The sequence below is a fragment of the Pleurodeles waltl genome, chromosome 4_1 (genome assembly GCF_031143425.1).
Source record: "Pleurodeles waltl isolate 20211129_DDA chromosome 4_1, aPleWal1.hap1.20221129, whole genome shotgun sequence".
Taxonomy (NCBI): Eukaryota; Metazoa; Chordata; class Amphibia; order Caudata; family Salamandridae; genus Pleurodeles; species Pleurodeles waltl.
This window is the reverse complement of record NC_090442.1, coordinates 427,771,807-427,785,944: the sequence shown is the minus strand read 5'-3', so window position 1 is coordinate 427,785,944 and position 14,138 is coordinate 427,771,807.

The following is a 14,138-nucleotide window of genomic DNA, read 5'->3' as shown; positions in this document are numbered from 1 at the left end:
TTGTTTTAAGCAGACGCATGTTATTGCCTTTTTAAAAAGGTGCCAGTACTTAATTGCAATGTTTAAATAGGTCTAGACATATTTAAACATTGCTATCTTTATAAAATAATTGTGAAAAATTCTGAGGGGGTCCCCAAAGATTTTTATTTTTCAACTGGGGGGCGCAGCATTTAAATGTTTGGAGACCACTGCCTTAGATTGTATCCTGGGCAATGACCTCCCAGAGGTGAGTCTGGTCCCCGAGAGTGCTGTCGCTCAGGGCATCCCCCCAACCCAAAGTCCTGGGAAGCCATTCCCTACAGTTAAGAGACAGGGGCCCCCAAGCAAAGAGATGAAGAAAAGGAAGGGTAGGCCACTCTTAAAGAGAGTTCTAGTGAGCCGAAGGACTTATGCCCCAGCAGGGGGGGAGCCCAGAGTTAGCACTGGGGAGTCCTCACTTGACCCCGAAGAAGTCCTGAGTAGTCAGGCAGATGTCCAGATGCAGTATGCTGCCCCTGCTCTGGCAGAATAGAGGGTGGAAGAAGGGTGTCTGCCACAGGATGTGGTAGCCCCCCTATTCTAAACAGCCAGAGGGGTACCAAGACCCCACAGTTGCCACTAAAGCAGCTCACCAACCTATCAGTGGAGAGCTTAGGTTGTTGTTCTGGGTTCTGACAGCTGTTAGTAGCCTCTGCTGGGTGCTAGCCTTCATGGCAGCACTGCACTTGGCCTGGGAGGCAGACCCCAGGACCAAAAACAGAGTAGTCACCGTGACCCTGTTGGTCATGTTGGGGCTGCTCAAGTGTTGGATGACCTCTTTGGGTAAGCTAGATGTTGCCCTAGCAAAGATAGGGATAGGGAAAGTGGATACCTCACTCCTCAAGTTGGCAGAGAGAGAGGAGAAAGACCCCACCTAGAGGGAAGTTTCAGTTTAAGATGGGTCTTTTTATTTTTGGGATGGGTTCACTACCCAGAGGGAGTTACCATGACAGGTGGATATAAGACAGAGGAGGCCATGCAGAGGAACAGCCAGTTTTCCTCAATGTCTTCTTCACCTGACAAGCCAGGAAGACTCTCCCAGGGTTGTACTGAGTCTCCTGGGTGTGTGGGCTGGGGGTGGAGGGGCTTCTGTGAGAAAACAGGGCTGATTGTAGAAGCCCCCTAACTTTTTGCCCTCATGTTTCACTTTTTGCTGGTGTTTTCCTGACTTTGATGGTGCCCTGGGCTCTGCTAACCAGTCCCAGGTCCTGTGCTCTGTGTAAAATGAGTATGCAAATTAGGCTACTTATAATTGGCAGTATCAACCTACCTAGTATACGGTAGGGCATGTAGGTTTAGATATTCCAATATAAGTAGTGCACCCTTAGGTGCACTGCTGAGGTGGTAAGGGTCATTGTAAAGACAGGCCTGCCTTGCTGGCTGCTTTTAAATTAAAGTTACATGCAAATTCGACTTTGGAATTAAAAGTACTTCCAAAGTCTTAAACTACCTCATTTTACATATAAGTCACCCCTAAGGTGTGCCCTAGGTGCCCCCAGGGTTGGGTGAAGTGTAATTATAAGCAGGGCTGTTATAAACTATGTTTCATAAGCTCGGCTTAGGAAACATAGGCACATTTGTTTTTCCCTATTTGTAGTGAGTAGGCTCCATAGGCTAAAATGGGGAGGCCTTACTTTAACTACTAAAGTCTCTAAAGGGCCTAGGCCTGTCAAGTTTGGTATCAAATGTAATGTAATAAATACAACAGCTTTCCGCTGTTGAATTTAATATAACATTCACCTAGAAAGAGTTTTAGAACTCTTCCTAAAAGTTACCAGTTTCAGCTATGTAGTCCCCTTCTCTGATTGGCCAGCCTCTGGCAGCCTGGCCAGGCTGCCTTGATGAATGGTGAAGTGACCTGGGCTGAACACAAAGGTGCCTGGGGGAAGAGACCTGCCTCAGCAGATGGTAAAACAGGACAAGGGAGAGCAGCCAAACTGGTCTTCAAAGGAGGGAAGGACATCTGGAACAGTTCAGGACCTCCCCAATTTCCTGCAAACCCAGGTGCCCTCTTGATTAGATTAGGAGAGGATAAGAGAGGGGGGCATTAAGGATGTTTAACCACACCAATGGGTGGACTCAGCCAGACCTAACCTCTAAAATTCAGTTTCTGACAGTTTGGATTTTTAAGGAATGTTGCTCCCTGGGACTGATTTTTGCCACACTTCCCAGGAAGTGGCCATCCAAGAGGGTGGTGGTCTGACTGTGTTTGGACAGTTGCCCCCTGCTTTTCACAGCAGGAGCAAGGATACATTTGGAAGAGGTGCACCCACACCTCAGATCCCTTCAAGGAACAACATCAGAAAAAGGACTGCCCTGCTGGGCCCCTGACCTGCACCTGGACAAAGCACTCTGCACACTTGGGATTCACCACTAAAAGTACTTTGCCTGTCTTCAAGTGGTTCAAGAAGGGACTCCCTGATTGCTACAGGTGGAAAATAGCTATCCGGAGTCCCCTGCATCAAAACCTGAAGGGACTGACCAGCTGACCAGTGGCTAGTGGTCATTTTTTGGATTTGAGCCAGGTGCATGCTGGGAGTTGGAGTCCTAACCCTCAAGGAACAACTCAGAGCTTCTGGAACCTTATTGGTGAGCTGTGGACACCTAAAGGATCTTCAGATACCTTCTGAAAGAAGATCAAGATGTTTTTAGAACTTTTGGAAAAAAGCTCTATAAAGGGACCGACCCGCCGTGGTGAGTCAAGCTGGCTTACCTCAACCACAACCCGGCCTGACTTCCAGGTACATCCCGCTAAAAAGCTCCAGTGCCCCAGTCTTCCAGGATTTCAATTTGGGGCGCTGGAAAGGTGATCCGATGACCTTGCATTGAAATAGGCTTGCTTTGGAGGGTCGGAAGGAAAAAGCTAAAAAAAAGTAACAAAGTCTGAACTTAAGTAGTTGACCGGGCCTTCCCACTCAGGGTATCCGGGGAGGACTCCAGGGACGTCAGATCAAGATTCAGCTTTGGCCCAGACAAAGATTTCCATCCTGAAAAATTTCCTAAGTCCAAAGGTAGAATTCTTCACCTAGGTTTCATGCGAAGCGTATCCAAAGAGGGCTGCAGGGAGGTCGGATTAGATTGGTGACTTTGTCCCGCTGAAAAAAAAATTCAAGAAAAAGACTAAGGCTCTCATTATGAACTTGGCTGTCGAGACCGCCATGCCAGTGGCAGTGGAAATAAGCCCCACTGGCATGGCGGTCTCGACTGCCACGTAATGAAGGCAGTGGGGACCGCCACAGGCAGCCTTCCACCGCTGCTAGGCTACCACCGACAGGCAGCCTGATGATGGTGAAATTCATCATCTGACAGGGCAGCTGCCCTGCGGATAAACAACCCTTGTTCCACCAGCAATTCCCTGGCAGGTTCACCTGCCAGGCAAAGGCTGGCAGAAGGGGTGCTCTGGGCCCCCTTGCGGGCCCATGCACTGCCCATGCACTTGGCATGGGCAGTGCAGGGGCCCCCATGCACAGCCCCATTGCGCAGGTCACTGCCTGATTTACGGGCAGTGATCTGCGCAACGGGTGCTGCTGCACCCGCCGCACATCGGCATTGACGACGGTTCCATGTGGAGCCGTCGCCAATGTCCCTGCCCAGCAGACTGTTTATTATTAGCCGACGTGATCTCAAGGGGGCTGGCAGTCTGTGATAAGACCACCAGCATGATCAGGCGGGGATTCCTGCCGTGTTCAGAATGACCCCCTAAGTCTGAATATAAACTTTTGACCAAGGCCTCCCACTTGCTGTAGCCGATCTGGACTCCATTGTGGTCGGCCTCAAACTTTGACTTTGCCCCGGTCTAGTGCGACTAGATGACCAGATTGGCACTTTTTTATTTTCTATACACTAGAAAACATTAATTCTTTTAAAATTCATGTCTCCGGTTCCACTTATCTGATTTTAATTGCTTTGGTGTAATTTTAAAGATAAAAATATAATCTATTTTCATAAATTGGTGTTGTGTTTTTATTGTGATTGTTTTTTTACTTATTTACTGTTTTGTGATTTTTAAATGCTTTCCACACCTATCTCCTCAGTTAAGCCCTGTCGCTCGTTACCAAGCTACCAAGGGTTGAGCGGGAATTTATTTATTGAGGCCTGACTGGACCTAGTGGGGGTTATTGGCCTATTGCTAAGTGTAGCTACTTACCTGCCCTTACCAATAATCAACTTTAAAACAATATTCCTTTCAATTGATGCTGAATTTACAGGCTTTCCCTTTCATGCATGGATAGAATCCCATTGTTTCCTTATTCAGCTGCCTTTTACTTTGTGAAGAGAAGTGACTATGTACTAGATAATCCTTAGTAGAAGCACTTCTCCTATATGTGATTCTATGATGAATTGATAAACTTTCTCCTATGCAATTATCTGTACAACGTGTTTGCCAATACTTTGTATGGATGGTGGAAATCTATGATTAAATTCATGGAGAAATCTGTGATCACCCTGACCTGATTGACCTTCTCTTCTTTTTACTTACCTAGTAGGAGTTATTCGGGGGTCTGTTGTTTAACTTTATTTCTATCCAATTTTAAGTAGAGTCATGGGATAACCTCTGGCTTTGAATCTAGTTACCATATCAGCCTCTGCTTTGGTAAAGTCTTCCTCACTGGAACAATTTTGTTTGATGTGTAGGAGTTCCCCATACAGGATACTCCATTTAGATGGCATGGGAGACTACTCCAGGCATGCAAGAGTGAATTACAAGCTGTGGCTTTCCTAAATAGTGAGGTGTGTAACATTTCTTTGACACAGAATTTTAAATCTGAAATACTCACCTTATTCTGAATAATGTGGCTGGTAATGTGCAGCTTAAAAGAGGTTTGATTCAAAAGGGCTATATATTCTTCAGCTGAATGTCTTGTTCTGTTCCAAACTAAGGAAACGTTTTCTATGAAGCAGACCCATTGTGTCAATTTATCTCCCAACAGTTGAAACTCTTCTTCACTAGACCAAGCGCTTCTCCCACCAGCCCGCAAATAAATGGGCATAGCTGGAGGTGAAGCAGGTGCTCATAGCTATCCCTTGTTTTTACCTCTAGTACTGTCCTCCAAACAATAATATTTTCTGATAATGGCAGTGTTCCATAAGCTGTACTACTATTTGATTGTGTTCGTAGTACGTGAGTGCCCTACTTTGCAGAACATAGCCCACTGCCTTTATTCCAGCTTTGTGTGCAATACTTCTGTAAAGACTTGTGACATTAAGTGTAATCATAAGGAAATCATTTTCCCTAATAATGCCCTCGATTTTATGTAAAAAATCCTTAGTGACTCTTCTACAAGAACTTAAGACTTTGACAAATGGAAACAGATATTAATCAACTTACACTGACTCATTCTCCAGCAGACTGAATTGAGAGGAAATGATTGGGGGTAACTAGCATTTTTCTGTACCTTGGGGATGTGATAAAAAGTAGGTACTTATGGATATTCAAATTTTAGGAATTTATGTTCTTCATATTCCAATCCCCCTTGTCCCTTCAACAACAAGTAGTTCATAAAAGGCTTGGATATTTTTCATATAATCAATTTCCATAATGGGTTCATATCAATCTTCGTCAGTTGTTGTAGTGCTTCCTGTTCATAACATTCCTTTGACAGCACCACTATATTACCTCCATTTGTCCAATGGTTTAATTATTACACTGCTGTTATATTTCAAATTCAAAAGAGCTTGCCATTGTTCTTTTATAATGTTATGCTTAACACATGGTTTACTAATATGTCTTTTCCAGTTCCTTAGTCACTACCTCCTGACAAGTATCGAGGGCGTCATTGTGGAATGACTTTAGCTTTAGTCTTAAAGTGAGTTTTGCCACTGTTTAGTTGCAGGTAGTCCACCACGTACTCATGTTCATGGTACTGTCCAAATAGTAATTGTTGCTGGAAATTTTCCAGAACGATCATTTGTTTCCAAGTCTTCTGTCAAAATACTTATTTGCAGGATTTTGTCAGCTACCATGATTACCTGCTTGTTCTCACTAAAGGTATGAAGTTTTGGTAGTTTTAGGTTTCTAAAAAATTGATATGTCTTTCCTGGTCTGAACAAAATCAAAGTTTGAGGTGGACCAAATGGTAAGGCCTGAATTTAACACTGATGTTTCTACCGTTGAGCGAGTTCTATCTGTTAAATTAATAATCGTTAAATCTGATATGTTCACTTCTTTTTGCCCTCTCATTTGCTCCTGGTTTCCCTCCGTGGTTTGGCATTTCTTTTTTCTCTATTTGCTTTTATTGCTGTATTTTGTCATTCTGCTATGTTTGGACAGTCTGTCGGCCGAACCTTTTGTGGTTTTTCAAAACTGTTGTAAGAGTTGGTATTCCTGAAAAAAAGTATTTTTCTTTTTGCCAAAATTACCTTGGATCCCCAGAGCTTCCCCTTCACTAAAAAATCTGAATGTGTTCCTGCTTAAAATTCTGAGGCGTATTTGTTCTCCTGTGTCTCTAAGTTTCTTGTTTTGAAGGTCTCTTGTCTGGTGGTATCATATTCCTTTCCAAAAGTAAATACTCTCCATTAATCATAATCAAGCTTATCTCTTGCACTTTATCTCTGTTTATGTTGTTAATGTTTACCTCATATATCAACAGTCTTGATTTCATCTATTCATGAAGTTCCTCTATTGCCTGGATATCTGAGCTCTTGGCTATTGCCTCCTCTAAGTCCTTAATGTCCTTCAGTAGTTTTTCCCTATCACTCCAACTGTATATTTTGACCAATATTTGTAGCGTTCCTTTCGAGGATGCCACTGTATGTTGTGCCCATTTCTGCAATAGATGTGGATCAGGATTTTTATAGGTGGGGATGGTGTAAATACTTAAACCCTTGGAAACTCTATCCACATGAAAATACCTTTAGAAAGATGTACCTTCCCACCATTTTCTAATTTCTCTTTCTTATACTTTTTCCAATTGAGTAAACTCTCCAGTTGGTATGCATTTTGTGCCCGTGCTGACATTAACACTATTGCTGGTCTTCACTTGCCTCTGAGATCCAAAAATATTCAATGCTGCTTGTTTGCATGCAGCTTCACTAAACATTACAATCAGTGTTAATCAATTCTTTACTGATGTGACCAAGTCTTCACCCCTCCCTCCTGCTGTTATTCCTTAGCAGTTCTATACTCATGCAGAAGATCTCCTCATAAGAACAAAGGAATAGTGAAACTGTTGAGAAAGCAGAACATATAATTGCCAAAAACAGTGCATTAAATATTAAAGTGTAGAATTAACATGCAGGTTTAATCAAGAAACAAATGAATTTAAGTAGTAAAAATCATATGAAATAGCCACAGTTTCACATATTTAGCTTGGCTTGCTGAAACCTGCATTTATGTTTTTGTACTAACAACTGAGCTAGTTCAAGAATGAAAAAATATAATGTTTCCGACCTTCACGTAGGCATAGATTTCCATAAAATGTATTACCTTGAGTAAAATGCTGACATGTAACCTTGCAATTGCATCCGATTAAACAATAAGCATTGTAAACGTATGAATACGAACTTGTATCCAAGGGAGGTAATGTTGAAGCCTAAACATTAGATGTAAATTATTAAGGAGAATAAGTGATGAGAACCAGATGCAATATTATACAGTGTATTAGAAAAGAATGTGTGTTATCCTGACTAACAATAACAGCCATTGATAAAAGAATGACTAGTTATTTAGCAAATTAATTTAGAGTGTTCCCATAGACAACATTTATTTTTCTAACTAGAAGCTGATTCATTCAATGTGAATAATAAGGACACTTAACAGTGAGAGATGAATGTGTTTACATATTGTTGCTGATTGTGGTAGTCTATTCTGGAGAAGAGACAAAGGTGGGTTCCTTTCCCAAGAAACAAAGCAAGCTAATTGGATGACCGAAGTTTGGAAGAAGAAACATGTTGTAAAGCTTAAGATTAGTATACTTATAAAAATGTGTTTTCTTAGATTAGGAAGCAGCATCTGATGGTTTGGGAAGCATCGTCACTGCCACTTACCCTGTCTGAGTTTGTATGCCTCCGGCGGAGATTCTACTGACTTCTTTTCTCGAACTTCTCTTTATAGGAAGTTTATCTCTGATGGATTTTAATATTTTAATCCAAGCTTAATGCTTGACCTCTTAATATAAATCTCCTTATGGGTTCTGATACCTTTTTGAAGCTTCTTTTCCTCCTCTTAACCATTCTCATTCTTAGACTAGGGAAACTTTCCTTTATTGAACATGCTTTCTGCATTGCTTATGAAATATTGATGATATACTCTGCTTATGGGTCATTTGATGAAAATTGATGAAATGAATACTGCTTTAATAATGATGAGCATATACAGAATTACCATAAAGTTTTTAAGCTCCCATCAAACTCTTAGTACTGACTGAGAAAAATTGAACTGTGATAATTAATTAATTCATAGACAACTCTTGATTAACTTATCTAAAAACAAAGGTCGACCTAAGCACTGGGATGTCGGATTTCTGAGTTGTTAAGACTTTCCGTTAAAACATTATTGCGAACCGGATGTCCAAGATGCTCCAGGAAAGTTGGTAGCAGAAGCTCAAACTTAAAGACTGACATAGTGTGGTTTCAAAGGAATTTGCAGAATTAGAGGTGTGAGTATTAAAAGGGTCATGTATCACAAGTGCTTGATTATTGAGAATTGATTATGTGTGTTTAATAAATTGGTGATAGGTATGTGCTTATTGTCAAGGAGTAATGGACTGAGAAGAAGTTTAGGATCCCTGAATAGAGTGAGATAAACAAGAATTGTTTATGTTTTTTCTTGTCTGCTAAGAGATTTGTGAGTTCAGGTCATGAGGTACCGTCGACTGCACAATTGAGATAAGAGCAATTCCGTATTTAATGTGATTGTACTAATATTGGTGGATGTAGGCTGGCCCTGATGTGCACACCTGAAGCTGCATTGATAAGTTGAGATTGGGCTGTTGGTATGAAACGCTGTACTATGATTGAATACTCTTTGTGCTGAACAGTCCTTTGATTTGAAGAAGTGCTTAATGAGAACTTACATATACGGAACAAAATCAAAACATTTGTGCTTTGAATTGTTGAGAAATTGTTGATTAATTCACACACATGAAGTGTATAAAAGCTTTTAAGTGTTTGGTGAGAGGTGATGTCCCAATTATGGGAAGGTGAAGAGCCACCTCCTGAGGGTACATCTGCAACCGTAGGGTTACACACATGACTGTGGGTTTGTCAATGGTGCATGATCACTGAGACCCTTTGAGTTTTTTCAAAATATGGTACATTTGAGACCAGAAATATTGACAGATTAAGGAAAAAGCTTTATGAGAAGAATCCACTTCCTGGGCTTACACAATATGAAGAATTACATGCTTGAGAGAAGGATGCAAAGTCTAGGGAGAGAGAGAAATAACAGAATAGGCATAAAGGGTAATGTGTAATTATGCAGATGCTGCATGGAATGAGCAACATGAGAAATGGAACAAAAGTATAGTGGAAGGAGCTAGATTATATCCTGTAATTACTAATGACAAATCTGAGAAACTGGAGAAAATGAAAAGGACAAAGTTAAGAAAGAGAAAGATGAAACAGAAGAAAAGATATCAGACACCGAAAGTGATTCAAGAGTTGATATTTCAGAGTAATTATTTGCTTCATGCCCACCACTTAATGTGACTCCAGCTTCTAATGTAACAGTGGCTATAGCCCCTGTTGACCCAAATTAAATACCATTTGAAGAACCGTTACTAATGGCACAACCTGTTATGCAACCAGTTATTACAAATGTTATGCCTACTCAAGTTTATCATGTCCCAACATTGATGCCTCCACATATTACTGCTTATATTCTAACTGTACCAGCACCTGTTACCAGGGTTACAACAACACAGTCATTGGAGGTTTGCAACTACTACGATTACTATTATACCAAGTACTGTAGGTCAAGGAGCTGTTGGATGAGCATCTGCAACAGGGTTTATCATGACTTTGCAGAATTCAATGATAGTTACCTGGACACTACCACAAACTGTGCAGAGATTGAGGGAATTAAAGAGGCTTGTCCATGTGTCAGCCTTAGTCCAAGAAGAGACAAATTTATTTGAAGATGGGATGTTTCCCCCATGGTTTTAGGAATAGACAGGGAAGCCAAAGAAAGGAACAGCAGAAAATCAGGTTCTTGCCATACAGAGAACACAGACGGGCATACCAATAAAGCATTCTGAGATTAAAGATGCAATTAAAGGTGGAACTAGTGGAAATAATTTCGAGGACATCTAGACTTTGAACCTGTGAAGCAGTATCAAGAAAAGGAATTGATTTAATACGCAAAGAAATTACAAGATATACTGCTACTACTCATGATAAATAGACTGAATGAGCATGCAAATATATGGTTGTTCTTTCAAAGAGTCAACCATTGCAGAGACGTTTCAGGGTACAATTAGATGATGAAGCAATTGAGATAATGCGTTCTTCAGGAATTCAATTATATATTATAGAATTAGTAAAATGCATTTTCAGATGGAGTGAGTTTGAAAATTAGAAAGCCATTGGGCAAAGAAACATGAAAAAATAAAAAATTGGAAAAGGCAGCTGGAGTAATTGAAAAGCCACATCCAGGTCCTCCATATGAAGGGGAAGCTCCGGCTTATCCAATAAGAGAAATAGCAGGTGAAGGGCACATCTATGTGCCATGGAGCAGGGGAGATCTGGCAGCATTTACAAACAATTTTCCAAATATCAGAGTGAATCCCATGTAGTGGTTCACACAGGTCGAGAGATTTGTTAAGATTTCTAAGGTGCCGTGGATAGATTTGAATACTTTCTTTGACATTGTGGTTCCAAATGATTTGTGGACAGAGTACAAAATTGCTGTACGGTGGACGACTGAAAAGCCAACTAGGGACCCACAATCTAATGCACTATCATCTGAAGTAATTAAAAAGTATGATGAGGTGATTATTTATGTGAGAGGGAAGATTCCTCCAAGAGACCCAAATTATGTAGAGATAAACAGAGCTCAACAAGAGCGAAAGGAGTCAGTGCATGAATATTATGAAAGATAGTTGGAAATCTTTCAACATGGTTGGCAATCACAATTGGATGCAATTGATATTGGTTTCCTTATAATGCAGTTTATTATTGAATTGAGACCAGAGATCAGTCAACACATACAGCAGAGTGTACCTTGTTAGCAGATAAGGGAAGTTGATGAGACCCTGAGGTGAGCAAAATATTGCACTGATAAACAAGAAATGAGGCAGAGGAAAATTAAGGAGAAGTTTATGTTGGCATAGATGAAGTTGGAGCAGAAAGGTATTCAGAATCAGTCATTTGTAGGGAACTCTAATGGGTTGCAAGACATTGGTTTTCAAGCAGGAATGCAAGGTGTTTCAGGAGGAATGATGGCTATGCAATGTACAGGTCATGGAGTTCTGATTGATCTAAATTCTGGTGTAGATGTTGCAACGTTGAAGAGAATGACGTCTTGTCATTTTTGTAACAAGATCAGGCATTGGAAGATGGAGTACAGGCTGAATCCAGATATAATAAATGGAAATGATCAAATGCAAGAAGAAAATCAAATGTAAATGCCAATGCAGACACAGGTTCCATTGATGCAGGTCCCACAAACTGCAATGACTTCCCAGAAAATGAGTAACACCAGATTAAACATGAATCAAAAGCCATGAGCAAATACAAACCCTTCTAGAACCAGAATCTATTTCAACAGTTTCCAATGTTGGATAGCAAGAGCTTTGGCTCTGATAATTCCCAATGACTGTGCCTGAGGGGGAGGAAGATTACGTATGTGATGTAGTCTTAGAGGTAGACCAGAGTGGTCCACTTGTGAAAGGTGATGTGATTGACCACCCCATATTTTTTCTTAACGATACTGGTGCTACATGTTCCACTGATAGAGCAGTGGAAGTTCCAAATCTCTCAGGAAAGAATATGAAACTTGTAGGAGACAGGGTCACCTCTCTGGGGATTGCTGCTTCACCTGCATTGTGCATGTGTGCTGGGGGGACATCATTGGTAACTATGGGCCTTTAGTAACTGTACAGGGTTTATAATAAATGTTAGAGGCAGACCCTGCACTGTGTATCCATGGGATTAGGTCCTGGCACTGCCATTGGGTAGAGCCCTAACACATGGTGTGCTGTACCTCACTATGGGACTCATACTTTGGCTTTGGAGTGTGCTATGGGTTGCCAGACAAATGAAGCAACAATGGGTGCTGAATCACTATCCAATATTGTCAGAATCTAAGAATAAAATGGGACAATGTACCACCAAATTATTGTCTGGGTAGAATGTAGGCAGAGTGTGTTCTAATCCCTATGTACATTAGATACACACTTGTCACACAAATCTGCTGTCTTGACACATGCCTACAGCAATTCCAGATATACATGTGAAGATTGATGTACGGTGTATGTCCTGGGTAGTGAAGCATGTGCAAGCACCAACAATGGTTGACATGTGTCATCATGGTTACCTAGTATGCCCTGTATAACAACAGCACATAGCAATACACACCACTCTTTGTCACTCGCATGCCAGACCAAGAGAAAGTTTCCAACACTTGCAAATTATCCGAAATACGTTTTGGTCTCCAACATTGCAATCAGGTGTGGGATGTACAACTATGTCCAGCAATGCCCAAACATGTCTGAGACCCATTCAAATAATAATGGGAGTAGAAGTCATATATATGTTGCATTTGGCTAATTAAATAAACTGCACTGAGATTATTTCATACATCAATATCATGCAGTCATAGTAAGAGTTACACAGGTTATGGCATGCAGGAGTAAATGCATACCCTTCCTCAACGGAGGATGTGGATGGGCAGCTGAGAGATACCCACAGACACTTGGAAATACAACATGGGAGGTAACTTGGAGACGAAACAAGTACTGTGGCAGGTGTAATGTCATGTGTGTGTGGCACTCATTAAATCTTGCAAGTACCGGCAATGGGACAGTAACTATCATGTAGGCAGTAGTAGAAGATGTGTTCATCTCAATTTACACAAGTCACATGTTGCATCCTGTCCATGTATGACCAGACAATGTTGCTGTAGAAGAAGTGTAAGCTGCCTAAAGAATGGCAGTAATGTAGGACACAAAATATTCCTTACAAGTAATGCGGTAAAACGTGGAGAAGGAGCACAAATAGACCAATACTGACTGTGCAACACATCAATGTCTACATGTGACCACCCAACGTATGTACAGAGAGTATGGCTAGGTCAGTACATAAGACAGTCATTTGTGCCACTACTATAACCTGGTAGTTGCTCATCCCACGCCAACATGACAGGAGGCAGTGACAGAGAACCCCATCCCCTGGCACGTTCCCAAAGTAGAAGTCACAACAGAGTTACAACCCCTAACCAAGCTGTCTAAGGAAGTTACTAAGGACATCAAATGATGAGACATGTCCAACATGTGCAAGTAGCCAGTCAGCAGTACATGATAGGGGAAGGCAGAGATCAAGTACCCCAGAGGAAAAATTGATATCCCAGTCTGTTTAATCACAATAGTGCACATGTCTGTCTGCAGGGAACTGTGCATTACTCTGCTGATTAGCAATCATGAAGAGGCTAAATCCCTGCTCAAAATACCCTAACACCACTTCTCTGGCTACATAAACTTTTGACATTGTCAGGGGACTGATGCATGTGCACAGTGAACTGAGTTGTCTGGAACTCTGTAAAACTGCCCCATCACATGCAATCATTAATTTGTGTCGGCATAAAAACTCCCACAGTAGTGATGAAGAGTAGGCTGCCATCTTTGCCAGACTGCTACACAGTGGTATGCCATTATATGTGACAGTCACAACAAACATGATGTGGACGGATGTGAGTGCCTAGTTGGTGGCATGCACACATATACCAGATATCTCAGCACGCGTCTCACGGGGTCCTTTCCTCGGGATCTGCACGTTGCTGAACAAAAGGTCCACCTCCTGGAGTCACCAACTCAGAAAGCTATTATAGCACAGAGTTATGGTGAAGCCATTTGGGGGAAGGGAATTTAGGGAAGGGAACAGCAGGGAGAGAGATCTGAAAAGGAAAGGTTAGAACAATATGCATTTACTCATTCATGGAAACGTAAATCATTTATAGACTCTTG